At 37.5% G+C, this 21,057-nt stretch overlaps 2 pseudogenes; both read right to left on the reverse strand.

Annotated features, from left to right (window-relative positions):
• Positions 1–2,910: 2,910 nt before the first annotated feature.
• Positions 2,911–18,387, reverse strand: LOC113037819 (kelch-like protein 24; annotated as a pseudogene).
• Positions 18,388–19,718: 1,331 nt separating this feature from the next.
• On the reverse strand, positions 19,719–21,011 carry LOC113041130 (probable G-protein coupled receptor 148; annotated as a pseudogene).
• Between the last annotated feature and the right edge of the window lie 46 nt (positions 21,012–21,057).

Here is a 21,057-nt window from a genome sequence, read left to right on the forward strand (position 1 = left end):
CCATGTCTACATTGCAGTTTCATACATCTTTCCTTGTAAAAATGCTCGGAACCAATGCCGGAATGGATGACTAAGTAATCCGTTCCAAGCAGCTCTTTACACATCAACACTTTGGCCTTCATCTCACCTGAGGGATCTGCTATCATAAATGAACATTACAAGAAAACACACACATTACAGGAATCACATTTTCATCAAGCTTGCTTCTTATCGCATTTTCCGTTCATAAAGGAAACATGTCGGTAAGTTTAATTTGTCAAGCAGAGCAAACTATTTCATTTGGCAACTGTAATGAAACATTGCTTCAGATGATAAATCAGAACCAGTGGCAAGAAATCTTAGAGGTAAAGGTCTTTCTTTTCTGTTCTGGCCTTTTGCTGATGCTTTACATTTTTAGAGGTCATCTTTAATAAAAGTCAACTGAATACTGATTTTAAAAATAAATTATTTTGTTTCATTTGAAAATGCCTTCAGCTACTATCTGCTCTGTTAAAAGATTTTTACAATATTTAAATACATTCTGCATATTTGGCCTCAAAAATTAGCACAGAAAATGCTAAAAGTCTGGGTCCATATGTATTTTCAAGTACAAGACAAACTGTTTGAACTTAAAAATCTTGACCAGTTGTAAAAATGCTCATGGCTCCAGTGCTAATGAATTTAACAATTGCCAGGTAAAATCTGAAAACATGAGCTCACAATGGGTTCACAAATGATTATAGAATAACCAAAAAAAAAAAAAAACTGAACCTCAGACAAGACAAAAATTATAATAACAATAAAAATGAAACAAATATATATACTTTTTGTTTTTTTCATATGAAAGTTCACTAAATGCTAAATGTCTAATTCATCCAATAGATTCATCAAGGCACAATACATATTTTGTGTTCAGTACATTTTCATTTTTTTTTGTAGCCATATTTGTTTTATAGGACACTCAATATATGCTATCTTTGTTTCTATACATAAATCATACAGGTATAGTTAGGTAAGTCACCAAACAGCTAAACAATAGGCCTTATTGTAAAAAATATTTCAATCCATGCTGGGAACTCATAAACATTTCAAGGAATTCAGTTTGTAATTGAAAAATTCCTGTAAACCGTAAAATATGTAGTTGCTTTCGCTTTTAAAATCGCTAAGGATGGCGAAGCAAACTTTTTTTCTTTTTTTTTATTGTGAGTGAGATTATGATTCGTTACAACCTAAAGTATGAGGAAGTAAAGTACGAGTAAAGTAGCCTACTCTGCTAAAGTATGAGGAATATAGCTTTGTTTTCCTTTTGATGAATTTCAATAGAATCTTGAATAATACATAGATACTCAGAGGAATCCCGGTTTCCGCAAACTACAAAAATGACGAAGGTTGTACAAACACTTTCTTCATAAAGTTTTTCTGATGAACAGTTACATGAAATGTCAACATAAATGATTGCAAATAAAAAAATTTAGTGAGGTACTTTTGCAGTTTTACAAAAGTAAGGTATATTATTATTTCTAAAAATGTTCCAGTATTTCTTATGGCTTCAGTACCACTGATAATGAATACGATCAGAAACTGCATTTTTAGGAGTTTTGATCGCAAACCAAAAATACCAGGATGTATTTATGAATTGAGCTGGAAAGCCAAACTTCAGTGTTGGACCATTCAGGATTGTATAGATTCAATCCTGCAAACACACCACATCTAACCAAGACAAACTGAATATAAACAAGGGTTTGAGAAAAAACATAGTATAATGGAACATTTACAAAAAGTTCAGAACAGAACAGCTTTTAATAATCCAAAATGATCAAAAGGGCAATCAACGTTATGTTTAAAGTATATATAAATACACTTATATCTTTGTCATTGCAGGCAGAAAGGCAGGAGACGCGGTGCTTTGGGGTAAACTAGCTGCCAGCATCCTGCCTGACACGTTCGGATGAATTGCAGAAAATGATTCTGAATAATGGCAAATATCTATCTCCATTACAGATTAGTACTAGAGCAGAGACTGCAGTTATCTTACTCCTTAAAATGAAAAATTAGGTTAGTGTAATTGGACTACGCACAACCGTACACGCAACACAAGAAGTTTCCAGCGGTTTCAAATCAAAACATTCAGATGCTATCTGCAGTTATAGGATTGTTTAACAAGCACAACATCACATAACACAGATAACATTAAAAAAGGTTAGAATGTATTTACATTGAGATATATTACTAACAGTAGTACATACAAGTGCATGATTGGGGCTCTAATAATAAAAAAAGATCAGAAAGGCACCGCTTGGTTGTCAAACTAAAGTTAACGAGACCCCTAAATACAGAATATGATACACAGCAAAAAAAAAAAAAAAAAAAAAAAAAAAAAATTGTTTCACAGCTGTTAGGGTTCATTAAGAACCTGACGTAACTAATTCATTGACCAAAATCAGAGCTGTCAATCACTGAGGTGTGTGGTTTAGGTATTCAAATGCTTGGAACGCCAAAACCTTATTATGAATACCTCATACGCATTTCTGACGGAGTATTAAGTGCTTTCTTTTTACTTAAGCTCAGGAAGCATAATATGTAAAAAGAGTATATAATTCACCTCAAGACTGAGCCTTAAAGTTTGTTCTGGCAGACTTGAAAATCATTGTCAAAACGCAATAGTCATGCTATCAAAATAAACAAAACAAAAAGCCACAAATTAAAATCTTAGAAAATATGCAAAAAGAGCAGTGTTTTTTTCAATTACAAGACTGTTGGCACCATCACAGCATCTATGTAAATACTCCATCAGATTTAGACACATTCTCTAAATGCATTTCAGTTTATGAGGAAGGTTTACAATTTGCATTCTTCCTTGTTCCAAAAAAAATCTGCCTCACAAATAACAGTTTTGGTATGATTAAAATCAACGGTAGCAGTAAACATTGTGCTACACCCATACAGTGCAAATATATATATGCATGTTAACCGTATGAAGAAAAAATAATTTATCACTCAATATAAATGTTGCAAAGTTGTTTAGATGATTTTAATATGCATGTAAGAGTCTACAGCTCCATGTTTGCATGTTAGTGTTTGCAGCATGCTTTCAGGGGTTTGCGTTGTTTTTTCGCTGAAACGGTGTATAGTAACACAGCCATGGTAGGAAATGGAGCGAGGCATTGCAGCCGTGCATGTTGATGATGCCAGAGGCTGGGTTGTAGCACACAATGTTGTCAGAGGCTTCACCATTTTCTCCCCGTCCACCCAGTATGTAGATCTTCCCATTGCAAACTGACATTACCGCAACTCTCCTAAAACAAAACCGATGATTTAAAAATCAGTATATGGGACCAAAATGACAGGAACATTGAGGTTTTCACTAGGCTTCAGATAACCTGTTTGCTGAAGGTCTGGGCCACGTGCATCCAGTGGTCCTGTGAAGGATCGTAACAGTAGATGGACCTGGTGAGGCCACCACAAACGTAGATGTGTTGATTGAGAGAAACGGCAGATATATTGGGTTTGGTGAAAGGAATACATGCCTTCAGCTGCCAGCTGTCTGACTCTGGGTCATAACACTGGACCTGAAACACAATGGAGAAAGGATGTTTTATAATCTTGAATAGCCTTAAATTCTAAAGAGGACTGGGCCTGCGGGTGAAAAACCAGAAAGAACAATCTAATATTTGCACTTTTTAGTGCAAACAATGTTTCTCTTTGCCAGCTAATGAATAGATTTAAGAAAGATTGACAATGTGGATGTTTCCATCCAAAGATGCGAATTTAACTTATGTGCAAAACTGGAACATCACATAAAACATTTGCGAATAAATCCATCCATCAAGTCAAAATAGAACAAAATCATTACTTCCTGATAAACTGGAACTAAATATATATATAAAAAAGAAGGACCTAGGAAAACCACTGAATATTAAAAATGACTTGCAGTTCAGAGAGAGCAGACGTAGCAGAATAAATGCGGTCATTGCTTTTAGAGGAGGATGTCTGCTGTTTGGAAACGCAGTCATGCAAGACAGTAATTATACAGAAATACTTTGATGACAGATTTTCTTCAGGCATTTCCGAACAACCAAAACCACATATAGAAGCAGTGAACGAAATTGGTCTGCTGGTTAAAGTTATCCCATCTCACAATGCAAAGTCACATGACTTTTTAAATGCGCATGGTGGAATTTATTTGCGTTAATGTGTTTCCATCATCGTTTATGAGCATTTTTCTTATCGGGATTAAAAGTTTATGCTACTCAATTGTGCGCATAAGTTAATGCACATTTTTAGAATTTATGTACATCTCGGGATTTCCATCCAGAGTGTTTTTTTTTTTATGCAATAATCCCAAAATGAGCATAAAAATAGGTGGATGGAAACATAGCTAGTGAAGACATGCACACTGACAGACAGTAAAGACATACGGTTGAAGAGACATCATTTGCAAATTCTCAGATGACAAATGCAGGACTTATGTTAGAACACGCAACTTTTTTTTTTTTTTTTTTTTAATAAGAAAACCATATCAGATCCTTTCCTTTCAGGTTTTTCCACTTTCTTTCTCTTTCTGCTTCAGATGGCAAGTAAAGAAGGCCGTAATCTGAGCACTGAAAAATCAATTGCTGAGAAAACCCATGTGAGATGTTACCCAAGATGTCGGCAGTGTCTGAGTACAATAAGCTCAGCACACAGGCCCACCACTAGGTTATAGACCACCAGCACAAAAACACACGTTCATTCCCTATCTGCCGTTAGCAGCCTTTCAGTTCAAAAGGATACACACATTTTAGGGGTTTTGGGTGGCATGGTACAGGCAGGACCCCCTCATACACAAATCTCAAACAAAGGAGAATCAAATTACAGTTTCACTAATGTATTAAGCAGCACAATGGTTTTCAATATTGATAATAGAAAGAAATGTTTCTTGAGCAGCAAATCAGATTAGAATGATTTCTGAAGGATCATGAGACACAAATAGTTAAATGTCAATTATATTTAAAAATATATATATTTTGAAGCAGTTAAAAAAAGAATTAAAATATTGAAAATAAGATACAAACATTATGACAACTCTAGTGAGCTGCTTCAGGGGTTATTTAGATAAGAAGCTATCTTCTAGAAAAGCATCCTAACGAAAAACAAAACAAAACTCAAGTGACTAATGAACCATATGAAACCAGTCAAAAATGTCTGTTAGCTAGTCTTGGTGCATTTTTCAGCTAGTTAGGCTGGGAGAACGGCTTTACCAGCAAACCAGTTCAGCCTAGTCCAAATACGTCACTCACTGGGGTTCAAAGCTACGCCAGTGTGACAGGTTGTTTAAACTCTCACCATGAAGACATCATGTCAAACAGGAAAATCAGATGACAGTATCATTTAGACTTCCTGAAGTTGAAGATGTGGTTATTACATTTATCAGATGGACAGGTTTATAGAAATATGGGGTGACTACATGTGCCAAGCCAAAGACTAAAAAAAAATTTAAAAAGTTACAAAAAAGGAGTTTTGTTAAAAGGCCATATGCATGTCTGTTCTCAAACAAAAAAATAACAGTTTTTTTTTTAACTGAAACACACCTACTCTGGAGCACTACTGGATGGGTCTAAATCAGGCCTAAACTGCATTACCAGTGTTTTAGGTGAAATCCTTTACGGTTTGTAGAGTTCTGCCTAATTTTATATTGCGTGTTTGTATTGTGTATTTTAACACAGTTTTTCCACTCACCTTATTGGAGCAGCTGTTTTCATAAGGTTCTCCTCCAATGACGAAAAGTTTTCCCGCACAGCTTGTGACCGCTGGGCAGGAGACGGCTTCATTCATGGGGGCCACCTCAGTCCAGCGGTTGGAGAATGAGTCATACACCTCCACGTTACTGAGACAAGACTTCCCATCATAACCTCCAACTGCATACACCTGCAGAATACATACAGATGTTCACATAGCTATCTAAATGAATACATTTAGATAATCTAACCCTTAAAAATTTAATTATTAATTGCATGTTTAAATTTATATATGCATGTGTCTGGATTAACTGTGATGTTATTTTTTAAATAAGCTGTTTGAACTCTTATTTGGACGGCACCCATTCACTGCAGAGGATCCATTGATGAACAAGAGGTGTACCTTAATGCTAAATTTCTCCAAATCTATTCCAATGAAGACCCAAACTAATTTCATCTCAGGTTGCATAAAAATCTTCATATTTGGGTGAACTATCCCTTTGATGTTTTCTTAACCGTCACATTAATCAGCAAATTATTATTTTGCCAAAACAATAGTGACAGTTTAAAAACAGATCAAACACAAGCATCACATTTCCCTAGCTCATGGCTGGCGTTTCTCTGTAGCTGTTCAAAGACGAGCACTCCTCGTTTTCTCTCCACATACAGCTTTATCCTCAAACTGACACCCAAGAGGAAGTGTGGAAAGGCCACGGATAACAACATAATGTCAATGACCCCCGTTAATTTAGTTTAACAGGAAACCTGACCTCTGACCTAAGAGGCTAAAGTTCGCTTATTCACTCTTTCTGATGATTTAAACGGTCACACTCATCTTCACTGAAATGCACTAAAATGGCACTCACTTCAATTACATACATGCATACATGCATACATACATGCATACACTTATTAAAAGAAAGTATATTCGTAATTAAAATGTATGGTGATTACGGTCTAGTTAATCAGGATTTGAACCCCATCGTCTTTGCACGCGAAAAACTTCCAAGTAATTTTAAACAGAGCTGCACAAACAAGATAAGAGAATGTTGGATGGATATGACAGGTAGATGGAATGAAATAAATAAGATATGCTATCAAACAAGATTTCCTTCCATATAGCTGTACATGCATTCATCATCCTGTTATCTTGGTTTTTTTTTTACCCTGAATGTGTTTTAGCAAAAAGAGCTAAGAGGTTCTTCAGAAATGTCAAGAAAAGAGACTCATTTTTCAAAAGGTTAACAACCTGAACTTAGTTATGCATTAGGCAAGCAAAAATGGGTATAAACAACTTTCACACGCACACACCACGAAATTAAATGCAAAAAATAATTCCTTAAGAAATTTGGTAGATGGAATGAAAACATTTAAAGGGAAAGTTCACTGAAGTAGCAATTCTGCAGCATCATTCTCTCACCCTCATGTCTTTGTGTTCCACTGAAGAAAATGTTATACAGGTTCAGAACAATGTTAACAACACTTATTTTTGGGTGAACTATTTACTTCAAAATGGAAACTGATTTCAACCCTGCTAAAGAACATCATGAAAATGAAGTAAATGTGTCTGTAAACAACTACAGAGGAGGATGGGCATTGGGTGGACACACACAGGAAGAGAGAGAATTACAACAACTGTTTTCCAAGAGAAAAAGTCTCAAGAGAGCATTCTGTGCGTGTCTTTCTCTATGTGTATGAACAGAAAACATGATTTACATCCAAGCAGGCAGAATGTTACACCCCCTGCATGTGTAATAAAATGCATGTGTTCAAAAGATTCACAAACCCCCAAAATAAAACCCCCCAAAAGACCATCACAACAAAACATGAAGTGACGCATGCTTCTGCATAAGACTAACACAACACACAATAACTTGGGCAGCTAATTTCTACAAAATTATCAGTTAATTGGCAACAGATTAGAGCTATAAACATTGCACGGAAAGTTGGTGCTCTAAAAACTTAACGTTTCTCTTAACCCACTGCTAAAATATTTTTTGTCGTTTGAATCATAAACCACACTAAATTGTATGGCATATATTCTTAAAACAAAAAACATATTTGCCAAGGAGATAAGAAAAAATCTAAATTACCAGAAGATTGCTTAATATTAATATCCCATGCATATACACACACACACACACACACACACACTTTTAAGGGAAGAAGACCAATTGGAGCGGGAGATTGTCCCGATATGTTATGGCCCATCCAAGAAAGAAACGGTCTTTCACCAGTGTTGAAAGTGCTGCAAACGTGTATCAAACTGCAATATTTATGGACAACAAAGAGAAGAGGAAATCTGAGTAATTCTAATGCAAGGCTAATTATGATAAGGAAAAACAAAAGGAAGAAACAGGGGCGGGGACGCCTAAGATAAAGCCAAAAGCATCTTTCTCGATCATCAGCCATTCAAAAGTAGCCTTATTTGAACCTATTAAAATTATGTTTTCACCCCCAAGCAACACTAAAATTAAAATTATTTACATGAGATGTTTTACCAGTGCAACACAAAGGGGCAAATCATGCATTATATTGCATTATATTCTTCATACAGTTAAATTGCAGTAAAGGAAGTGTGCCTTTGATTAAGGAAATGGGACACTGGGACTAGAAACACACACACGCACACACACACACACACACACACACACACTACTCCCTCTCACCTTCCCCAGTAGGACGGTCATCTTATGTCTCCAGCGACCCTTATTAAGAGAAGCCACTCTGATCCAGATGTTGAGCTGAGAGTTATACATCCAAACGTAACTGCTGTTGATGCGTCCACCTGTAAATAACAACCACAACAACATTAACAACAGCATAAGCAAGCTGTGTGTGTGTGTGTGTGTGTGTGTGTCAACTCCGTAGCCAATTTTTTAATTTGTACCCACAAATTAGCTTCACCTTACAAACCCCTCTTCCCTTTGGGAACACTTGAGGATATTCTCATTTGTAGATACAACATAAAAACTAAGTGATTTTTTTTTTTATATTATAAAAAAGCTAAAAGTTTTCTGTGATGGCTAAGTTATAGTATTAATAACAGGGCCGTATAAAAACAGAGGATTTAGACCGACAAGTGTGTGTCAGTGTTGTTAACAAAAAATTTTTTAATTAAGTCTGAAGTAAAATAAAATTTAAATATTATATGAACAATTAAAATAATTTTAAAAAGCAGCTTTGGCAACTAACCTAAATAAACAAAAAATAAAACAATTACTAAATCCAAAAATGAAATCGATTTAAATGAAATAAAATACACACGTACACACACACACACACACACACACACACACACACACACACACACACACACACACACACACACACACACACACACACACACATATATATATATATATATATATATAAATAAAAAGCATAACAATTACTAAAATGTAAACTACCATTTAAAATACAAAACAGAAATTATTTGAACAAATGATTATAAATTCTTTATTATAAGCTATAATATTACATACATAAAAGAACGCGTACATGTTATTGAATGCATTTGCACAACTATAACATTGTACAAAACCGTTTGCATATAATCTATTTACAATGAAGACAAATTATTGAGACTTTCTCTATAAAAAGGACTTTCTGAGTATCAAACATTAGTTGATAATTTTCTGACCTAATATGATGTTCGATTACCCTGCAAGGACATCTTGAGGGGAACGGACTTAATACATCCGCTAAAAATTTCCTTGAGACCAAACATTCAAGAAATGGCTCAGAAAAGTGAAGATAGTTCTGAGCATCATTTGGTTTAATCAATGACATTTATACATTTTTAACTGACTTAACTGTGACGTAAGTGTCCAGATACCAGTCCAGGCCACTGCATAGCTTTGGAATAACTGCACAACTTTGCAAACCCACAAACAGGTTATTAATTCTCCATATCAGACAACACCATGTCTGTAATTACACAAACCACACCGCTTCACCTGTGTTCCTGTTAAAAAGAAATGCTCCTCTGATCTGAACATCCTTTGTTGTCGTCTGTTTATCTAAACCCGCCGAGGGCTATTCTATTCTGTGTCACATCACATCTCGGCCACATCTCAGACAGCAGGTCTGAGACAAACTCCAACAGTCCTTCTGTCCACACATACACGCTTAACACCTGGGAGAAGGCCGTTCCACTTTAATTCTGTTTACAGACTTGGATAATGAAGGTCTGAGAAGTTCTCAAATAGCATGAGGCCCTTCTTCCCTTTACGGTAGGTCTCTCACTTATTTTTGAGCAAGTAAAAATGGCACAACAAGAACTACAGTGCTCATAAACTCCATTAGTGCATTAGCTGAGCAACTGTCTGGTAAACAAAGACGGATTCAAAATCTCTAATTAAAGAGGATGCTCTTGCTTTGTCCTCTAATACGGAGTAAACATTATAAAGACTGGCTGTAGTCCTTTTAGTTTGCTCTACGGTTATAAATCTCTCCTGACAAAGACCATCAGGCCTTTGTGACATTCATTCAGACTGAAGACCAGACAAACCAGCATTTAACATGTTATCACCAAGCTTGTTTAAAGCAGGCACTTTCAGGTGAACAGTAAAATTAGTCATTAACAGAAACTCTGCTTGACAAACACTGAAGGGAAGTAGCTTCATATCTATTTAGATACTAGTCCTTGAATGTTTTAGAGGCATTAGAGTAAAGACAGCCAATCATTTGGAATACAGTTCATGACAACTTCTTGGCAACATTACAGCTCAAAATAAAAATCCTTCTCAAATTCATAACATTTCTAACAAAATCACTGCCAAAAGCCGGTAATAAATTGTGACTTAGGGAATATACGGTAGTCAGTAAGGAAGCAACATAAAATAAAGCCTTGTCTCTTTAAGTTGACATATTTAGTTCATTGTTTATTTTTCTACCAGACCTTGATGACATCAATTTTTCAGGATTTTTTATAGGAGACACAATAATAATAATACCTTTGCATTATGCAATGGTACGAATGGGGCAAGCCCCAGGTGGGATTTATGATTTGTGCCGGCCCTGTTCATTAGCCTCCTAAAATGGGCAACTGTGAAAAGGAAATGTCAAATTAAGTGTGCGTTCACTGGAAACCTATCAACTGCCTCAGGGAGGAACTGCCAACCAATTATGTCTTCCGTCATATTTCAACACCAAAATCAAACGACTTCCCTTTCTCTGGTCACAACACTAGGATCTGGGAGTATGGATTGAACAATGACTGTGAGCAAAATAAAAGACACACATCTGATTGAAAGTAGGCAGTGATGTTGCAATGAACATCTTTAAATTCAGTCCAGACATTTCTCTTTTTCAATTTATGATGTCATCATTGCTTATAGAACTTCAAAATAAATGTAATCGCGAAAAATATATCAGTGTTTCTTGCCCATACAATGAAAGTCCAACATTGTTTTGTAAAAGAAAGAAAGTCATACAGGTTTGATCAACATGCAGGTGAGTGAATGACAAAAACTTTCATTTCCAGGCTCTGCTGAAAAAATGCAGACACAGGGTTCCTAGGAAAGATTACCTGGCAAGTAATTTAACACGCTAATAAAATGCGAGCAGTCCAGAATAGTCACTATGGTGTATTTCAAGTCACTTTACTTATACATGCTTTGATTTCATTTGTATGCAAGGATCAGAAAATCCTGCCTGTTTTGATTTCTATAAAATAAAATATTTGGTTGGGTGCATAAAATAGTGGTTGGGTGCATAAAAAGTGAAGATTTTTGTTATTCTTGAAAGAAATCCAAGAGATATGTTTATCAAAGACAGCTGAACCACCACGCCTGTAGAATATGACTTGACAAGAGAGGGATAGATTTAGACAGAAACCTCTGAACCTGATGCTGGAGGCTGGCCAACTGCAAGTGCACACGAGAACAGCAATAAGAAGTGTGTTCATGAGTATGAGAGACGGAGAGAAGGGCAAACCTGACACGTGAGAACATGAGTGAAAACACAGCTCTATTCATGGAAATCGGACAAACAAAACACACTCCATACTGCTTTATGTTTTCAATGTGCTAAACAATGGCTCTAGAAGGAGAAGAATAAGAATTACACAATTCAGAATTCCTCATTATGGCATCTAGCTTGTTTAAACAATTGTTTGAATACAATTTCAGTTACAGAAACTCCTCCAATGCATGACCTGTATATGTGGCCAGTGACCCTGGATGACATGTCGTGATGCAATATAGCCTTACCAACATCTGCAGATCATTACTGGAACTATTCTGAAACACTTGCCGCAAATAGTCCTCCAAGATGCAGCTTGCCCATGCCAGTTAGGGATTAAAATGTCCAGGGCACTCAGCTCAAGCAAACGCGAGAGTTTGCCAGAGAGAACAGAACTTGACACACTGGCTGATCCGAGAGGCAGCTGTTGTGTTTTCCTCAAATCATAAACAGCTCTTCCAGAAATGTCCTCACAAACAAGGCATTTGCTAAAAGCCCTTAACCCGTCTAACACAACCCTGAAGTAATTAGTCCAACCCATCTAAACAACAACAGAATTTGTTCAATGAAGCTCAACCGAACTATGAATTTAAAAAGTAAATGCTTAAAATTTCTACAGAAATGTGAGATGGTTGCATACTGGCACAATTTTTAAGAGCCCCTTTCCCAAGTATCTATGATTTTCTGGTCCCCATACATGGTTTGGGTCAGTCTTCAAAACTAATTTATTTGAACAGTTTTCAACCTGTGAGGTGGTATAAGTCAGATCACTTAGAAAGGTTATAGCACACCTTTCCCTCACACTTAACACAGTGATAGTCTTGTCAGTAGGACACTTCAAATGTTTTAGGGTAAAATTAAACAAAACAGTTAAAACTAAAAAAAAAAAAAAAAACTGTGGTTAAATTCGCATATTATAAATTTTAATTAGATGCCATTTATGTTTCAGGCAGACATCAAGAGTCGTCCCTAATGTTTAAATCTGGGAGAATATACTTTTATAGGAAGTTCCACATGCCTGAGTCAACAACACAGCTCAAAAGAGAGAGAGAGAGAGAGAGAGAGAGAGAGAGTGTGTGTGTGTGTGTGTGTGTGTTCAGGTTCCACAGAACTAGGCTCTCTCTGATCAATCACTGAGAACAAGTACAGGATACACCAGTACAAAAAATACAGAAAATATCACCATGTCCTAGCCACACTTTATCATTACCAGCCTCAAATCATTTGATATTAAAACAAAAATACAGAATTATGTAACAATCACAAAATTAGAAAATAAAGGATGCTTTTTATACAGCTATGAAAAGGACTTTGGAACAATGAGGCTTTACTGTGGATGGGGCTACTCAAAAACAGAAAATAAATTCTTGCAATTAATCATGTCACATTGGAATAAGGGGGTCTCACCTGACACAATGATGTCGTTGCGGAGAGCGCACACTGCATACTCAGACTTGGTGTACTCGGGGTGTTTAGCAAGAGACGTCCAGTCTCCAGTCACAGGGTCGTAACATTCTGTGTATGGCAGATTGAAACTCCCCATTCGCTCACAGCCTCCCACCACCACAATGACCTCAGAGAAACCAGTAGACCTGCAGATGACAAAAAAAATAATAAAATCAGATAAACATGGGCTTTGAAGTGGTGACATCATCAAAAAGTGGTTATGCTTCATTCCTGATAAGGTACAATGAGATTCTGCAATGATTCATTGGAGAATAAATCCTCTTCCAAGACACTGTCACGAGTTAGAGGCCCACATAACATAAACACTCACTTGTTTACTGCAGTTAGAAGCAAAGTGGAATGTCCAAAAGCAAGCTCATACATTTTCAAGAAAAAAAAAAAAAAGATACTGACTCTAAACACAGATACCTCTTCTAAATACAGATGTAGACCCAATTTTAGGATTGTGACTCTAAATACAAAAAATTCATATCAAGATACTGCCTCAAAGTACAGATTAGACCTCCCCACATCTGACTCCTGTAAAGATCCTACCCTAAAAATACTTCCCTAAATAACCACTGCCTCCAGAGCAGGACATGCTGCCACTAAACAATGACATGTTTTCAAATTCTCAGCCTTCTTTTAAATCGATACTTTCTACAAACAGTACTACTAAATGATCACTTCACTCATGATATCAGTCAAGTGAGTGTGTAGAAATGGACAATATTTGTTCTGAAGAAAACACGAGTGGTGCCTGCACGTACAAAAGTCACTGCCACAATCCCAGGATGTTGTTTTGCAGTCACTAAAGTGTTTCGAGTGGTTGTTAGTGTTAGTTTTACAATGCAAGTTTTTTCACATTTTTTGGACTTCCCGGTAATCATACATCGGGTACCTTACAAGTAATGGCACTCTCTTCAGCTGCACTAACGGAGCTATCATTCGCATCAAGTGAAAGCAAAATGTTAACAAATAGAGGTGTATTTAATGATGACCAGTTACACTTTATCTGTGATCTGCATGTAATTTAAGAAATAAACTATTTCATGAGTAAAATGTGATTTGTTCTTCAAGAGCAAATCATTTTATCAGCCAATTTTCACAAACATTTGTGTACCTTCGGGGTCTGGCTCGTGGCGACATCATCTCATTGCCAAGTATGTGATAGCGACGTGCTTCATGCAGCAACTGGTAACATTCTGGAGCATTCTGGATCAGTTTATCGCCTTCCACCTGCAAAATATAATCACATTCTTAATGCTTAAACTTAGACTGGCTCCCTTATATCTAGCTTCCTGTAGAGTCCAGATATCTAGTTTAAATATTTAAATCCCTGGTGCTCTAGTGGTTAGGATTCCATGCCATGGCCCGGGTTCGATTCCCGGTCAGGGAACGTGCATTTGGGGAATTTATGGCCTAGTGGTTAGAGAGTATGACTCCTAACCCTAAGGTTATGGGTTCAAGTCTCGGGCCGGCAATACCACAACTTGGGTGCCCTTGAGCAAGGCACTGAACCCCCAACTGTGTTTGCGCACTTTTGATGGATTAAATGCAGAGCACGAATTCTGAGTATGGGTCACCACACTTGGCTGTATGACACGTCACTTTCATAAACTCGTTACATTACAACAATAAGGAAAGAGTTTTGACTTGGCAAACATCAACACACCTGCCGATAGGTTTCAAGTGAACCCCATAATCTTGATTAACTGGTTCAGGTGTGTTCGATCATCATTGAAAAGAAATGCTGCACTCCATTTGTACTCATAAGTCTGAAATTCAGAGTTCCCAGTAGGAACTTTTCACTGGAATGTCCCCTCAATTCAGAGTTCCGACTCAGAAACTCTTATGAACCACAACAACCCCAACTTCAGAATCCAATATGGCTGCTCAGTGGATCAATAGACATGAAACAGTAGTAAAATTTTGTTTGATACCACTTATGTTTGTCTGTGTCACAAACTCAGTGGTGCACACAGTACAATCCAACCTCTATGAGTGGACATGATTCATCAGAATTATCTTTGTAAAATATCACTCTATTGAATGTGTTTTTATCAACTCGTACAGAAGATGGTTTTCCAACTTGAGTACTGGAACATGGTCAATTTGGGTCTGACATCATTCCTAGCTCCGACATGCAACTCCTGAGATAAATGGAGCGCAGCAACACTCTACAACTAGCCAAATCCAAAGGCCATGCTTTATCTGGTTCAGTAATTTATGAAACATGCCATATCCAACGTAGGGTTCATTTTCAACGAGTCAATCTTTCTTTCGTTATTTGGCTCGGCTCGGTGTTAATCTTCAGTTCTCTCTTCACAGCAGTTCAGTGAGTGTACTGTTTGAGTACATGAATTACTCCGAATATTGGTTTGTTTTAACTTAGAGGGAGTGTCAGCCACATTAAAAAAAAAAGTAATTTGTGGATAAATGCGTATTGGAGATGCGAACCGTTTCAAACGATTCAGTTCTATTTGGTGAACTGGTTCAAAAAGATCCAGTTACATGTCACTAAACTGCAGTGTTTTGAACTCGCTCACAACAGACATGGAAGAAAAGATAATGCTGAATAATGTCCAAAAGACAAAAATTTATTTTCGATGCTTCAAAAAATTCTAAGTGGCCCTCTGATGTCACTTGGACTACTTTGAAGATGTTTTTATTACCTTTCTAACCATGGACAGTTTACCGTACATACATTTTCAATGGAGGGACAGAAAGCTCTCGGACTAAATCTAAAATATCTTAAAATGTGTTCCGAAGATGAACGGAGGTCTTAGGGGTTTGGAACGACATGAGGGTGACTCATTAATGACATAATTTTTCATTTTTGGGTGAACTATCCCTTTAAGGACACTCTAAGAAAAACAAACCAACTATATTAATTTTGGCAGATTTCTGGATTTTTTTCACACAAAAAAAGCTTCTGTTCAAATGAATTTGAATGTGCCACTCACCGTCTGTACAAAATAGTTTGGGTGAAGGAGAGGCAGTCGGACATGTTGTAGCATATCTTTCAGCATGGGCCTGCGGTACTCCACGCCATGGTAGACCCAACGCATCACTGCCTCGAACACCACCTCCTCCCTGCCAACGCACAGCTCATCGCTGGCCAAGTATTCCTCCAGCTCATCCTTGTGGAGGTCTAAAAACTCCTCATGCTGAGCCACCTCTGGAAAATTCAATAAGGCAAAAGCACGGCAGCGACTGGCCAGCTGTTTTAAAGAGTGGGCATCTGCGAAACGCTGGATCCCGAGGCAGTTGCAGGGGTCCAACTGCTCTTCCAGGAATTTTGCGCAAGCATCCCGCAGAGTGTTGATCTGGAAGAGGCTGGAGGTCTCAAACAGGAACTGGACGTTGTGTGTGGTGATGCAGGCATGACCGGTATAAACATACTGCAGGAACATGTCCATAGCATCTGCCTGGATGCCGTTGATCTCCACAAGCATCTCATGGCTCTCTCTGTGGTCGTTGCAGAACATGGCACGGAAGTAACTGCTGCAGGCCGACAGCACGGCGCGATGACATGGGAACTCGCGACCCTGGACGCTTATGATCACGTCCGTGAAGAGGCGGCTGTCGCGGAACTCATTGAAGACCTGAAGGACGCTCTCAGAGTGAGAAGAACCGGAACTGAAGTTGTACACATCGCTCAGGGTCTTAGAGTCCACCTCAAAGACTTTACGCTTGATTGCCGGTGATTCCGGCACACAACTGGAGATCTCATGATTCAGACGGCGACCCAGAATGAGCACCATGATTGTATCTGGCCCTCCACCAACAAACAATCACTATCAACAACTGCAGGAAAATGGTCAACGACCATCAACACCTGTAGAACAACAGCATTTACAATCAAGAAATACTATATTAGTGGTATTTTTTTTTTTCATATATTGTTTTTATCAAAACAATCCATTTAGATTTTTCCTACCAAAAGCAAATCATTAATCAATATGCATTAATGGACAACTATTAATTATATTAAGATAAAATGTGAACTTAAGTGTTATTATAATTGTATTATGCGTGTCATCACATTCTATCAAAAAATATATATATATATACAATCGTGTCTTAGGTTGAAAAGCAAACTACATTTCATAAAAATCTGACAATTTTACTAGAGCACACTGAAATGCATGAAGATGTGACCAGTAAAATACAAGCAAACAAAAAAAATCTATTCCTTGAGGCAATAGTGCACTGACATAAACAGAACACAGATTCTGTGTTGTTGAGAGATAAAATGAGTGAGTGAGCGAAAGAGAGGGACAATTTGCGCAATCTTTTTTTAAGTCACTCAGGTTTGTTTTGTTGTTGAAGTAGAAATAAAGGAAAATAGATGGTTGCTCAATATTTCCTCAACAGCTAAAATGGTTTGACAGCAAAACATGCTTTTAAGAGCATGAGATGATGACATCATATACTAGACATGAAATCAATTATGTGTGATTTCTACTCCATAAAATGCTTTTAACCACAGAGAAAGAAGTGTTTAGAATGACCATCGTTCTAAATAGCCTGCTGAAAAATCCAGCTTAAGATGACAGCTGGTTTTTTGCTGGTCTAAAGAGGTCTTTACTTGTTTGAGGCTGCATGAAAGCTTATCCAAACATTATGTTCCAGTAACCATCCTAGCTGTTTTGTTACTGGTCCAAGATGGTCTATGATGGTGCACCAGTGCTCAGTAGGCTAGATATTATCATGCAGTTTCTTAATAAACATTTAGTCCCAAAACGTAGAGCTGCCTAAAAAAATGAACTCAATACAACATAAAGAGTCAATTCTGTCAAAATGTCAAAAGTGATATACATCACATTTAGACATATCCTAGGCTGTTAATGCGCCATAAACAAACGTGACATTAACATGTGAATGTATTAAATGTATTCAGTGTAGCTCAATCAATCGTATCTCAATCATTAAAGTTGTTCAGATAAAAGTTCAGCATTATTTTTCTCACCTTATCCCCAGGAGACCAACTTGCTAAAATACATAAAAAAAACAATAGCTAGGGTTAAAGATCATTAAAAGTAAATGTGAACAAACAAATGTTCTTGATTCTATAAAAAGAGATCCATAAGCGTGAGCACTTATGCTGTCATTGTGAAGTTTTCTTTGTTATCGTCCGTATCGTCCTGCGTGTTCTGGCACAAAGAATACACACACTGGCTTTAAGCTTCTGTTTTGTCAGCTGTTCTGCAAGGCGTTTAAGGGAAATGTAGTTCTGTTGACGAAACACCACTCCTTCAGCGCAGAAAAAGAACACCGTATCCCAGAATTCCTTGCGGGAGAATATCCATGTGGTTGGCTGTTGTTTGCAAACAAAACCCCGCTTGAACGAAGACTATTCGTGTTATGCTGTATTGCCGTCACGGCAAACTTGAACAGATTTTCAAGCTCCTAAAGCCAATAATGTTGTTTGACGTTATTATTTATTTTATTTAGTTAATAAAAGAAGAAAACATTTCGATTAAAATACATCCCTTATGTCTCAAATGTAGCTTTTAGTTTGTTTTTGTACAGTACAACAAAAAATATGGTGCTGGTTTCTTTTCCTTATGTAACTGTATAGAAAGCCGCCTTGATTTACAAACAAAACAATAAAAAAAAAAGAAACAAAGATGAACCGTGACACATAACTAGAAAATAATAATAATAATAATAATAAAAATAATAATAATAATAATAATAAAAACTCGCCAGAAATCATCCTTATTAAAAAGGCCCCAATAGCGCCATCTTGTGGTTATTTTAACCTTAACGAACCCTGTCGGTATTTCGCGCGCATTATTTTCAGGCACAACTTACAGATTCGAGGCACGTTGGAATAATATATTACACACAGTACAATAATAATGGTAAATTATAGATATTCTTGGATAAGGTATCCACTAGAACCGTAATATTTGCAACAGCGTGACATTTGTAAACGTTTTTATCAGACGTAACGTACACATCTGAGGAGAGGGAGCACAATGTTTTAACTTAAACTTCAGTGGTAAGTTTTTCCAGGAATCTTTCAAATAACGTTAATGTGTATAATGAACATTTGAACATATGGTCGGTTTATCACCCTTAAGAAAATTACTGTGGTTTACATTCAGTCAAAATTCAATTGTTGCTACAGTTATTTTTTAGTAACCTGGTTTATAACAATATAGTATAGTAACTAAATTAAAGATTTTCAAAGAGTTGTACGTTACACATCAAAATCTTTATAGTAATTTCTAATATTTACAGTAGTAAATCTGCTTCTGACTGAAAAAGTATACGAAAGCTGACTTTTAGTGTTTTTTTTTTTTTTATGATAGGCTAGAAATAAGAGTTTTTAGTGACCAAAATACATAGTAAATACCATAAGTAAATACATAATACCATATGAAACGCAATAAATACCATTAAAACCACAACATAATGTATATTTTTGATTATTCTCACATATTATTCTGACATAAAATCCTGTGAACAAAACACTCATTGAGCATCATTACAGATAGCTAATTTAATATTTTAACTGGTTTAATTGGCAGTTTCAACTGGTTGATGAGTTCAGCAACAACTTTTTGTGTTTTTCACAAGTTCAAATAATCATATTTATATCACAGGTGTGATAGCTGTAGGCCTATTCAGCTGAAGGAACTGGAACAGCACGTTGCACAGTTCCCTATAGCGAAGCCTGTACAGGTATGGTGCTAAGGCTTTGGGCAGGATGTGTAAGAACTTACACACAACCAGGGACATCCACAGGTTTGCTTTGGGGTCCATAGTCTCACTTTTGTTGAAAAGCATCAACTCAATCATCGAAAACCAGCAGGGGGCAGAAAGCCAGGAACAGGTGGAGATAATGGATGATAAATGTTCCTCTAGTAAGGGATGAGGTCTCGACCTTCCACACGCCTGAACTACAGGTACAAAAGTAGAGGATGAGGTAACCAGACAACACCATAAGGAGGATGAAAATGATACCCGTGACCGTCAGAAGCATGGAGACGTGGAGTTGGCGAAAGTGGCTTATGGTCAAAACCATCAGCAAAGGAAGGGAGCAGAGGTGGAGGGTGAAGGGGGCCATACCATGGTACCACAAAAACATGCTAATAGATGCTGCAGGGAAAAAGACAGATTACCCAGATGGCTCCAAGTGCTCTGTAGGTCCGTGACACAGGCCACAGTGAAAGGGTGCTAACAGCAGGTATTCAGCACCATTGCTGTAATACTCAGGACACCAGAGCTGTATAAAGCCCCTTCCACACTGCCATTCCGGCAAATACAGGGGTAAAGTGTTCCTGCAATTGTTCCCTGGTCGCTAGATTTGGCACTTTCACACTGCCAGTGATGACCCAGTATATGTGCGTGCTTTCACACACAACCCTTGAAGATCCCGTAACGACACGTGACATCAGCGCGTGACGTGTAATGTACGAGTCGACAACGCTAGGCACGTTATACTTTCACTGAAGCGAACGATCTCGGCGTCAGCGCAGAAAGTGAGGAACTAACTGATCTCTGCTTCATTACAGTTTGCACATATGTTTTCTTCGCGAATGTTGATCTTCCTTCAAAACAGCCGGTAAAAGAGTCGCACGATAACACGCGTCATCACTTCGACGCGGCATTAGATCTGGCTTTTGTTCACACAGCGCTCGTACCAGGTCGAACCCCGCAATGTTACTAGGTCCCCGACCCGGGTTCAATTCGGTAATCAATTCCGGGACGTGGTTGCTTTCACCCAGAAGGCGACCCGGCAATGTTCCGGGTCCGACGTGCAGTGTGAAAGGGGCTTAAGACGGCCAATAAGAAGAGCAGCACAGCACATGGCCACTCCAAATGTGGATTGGTCACAGACACAGTTGAAGATGATTTCCATGGAAAATGAGAAACAGGTAAATATCACTTCACAGCTAAATGGATCAGAATGACACTCTGGAGTTTTGCA

This window comes from Carassius auratus, chromosome 2 (assembly GCF_003368295.1).
Source record: "Carassius auratus strain Wakin chromosome 2, ASM336829v1, whole genome shotgun sequence".
Classification (NCBI taxonomy): Eukaryota; Metazoa; Chordata; class Actinopteri; order Cypriniformes; family Cyprinidae; genus Carassius; species Carassius auratus.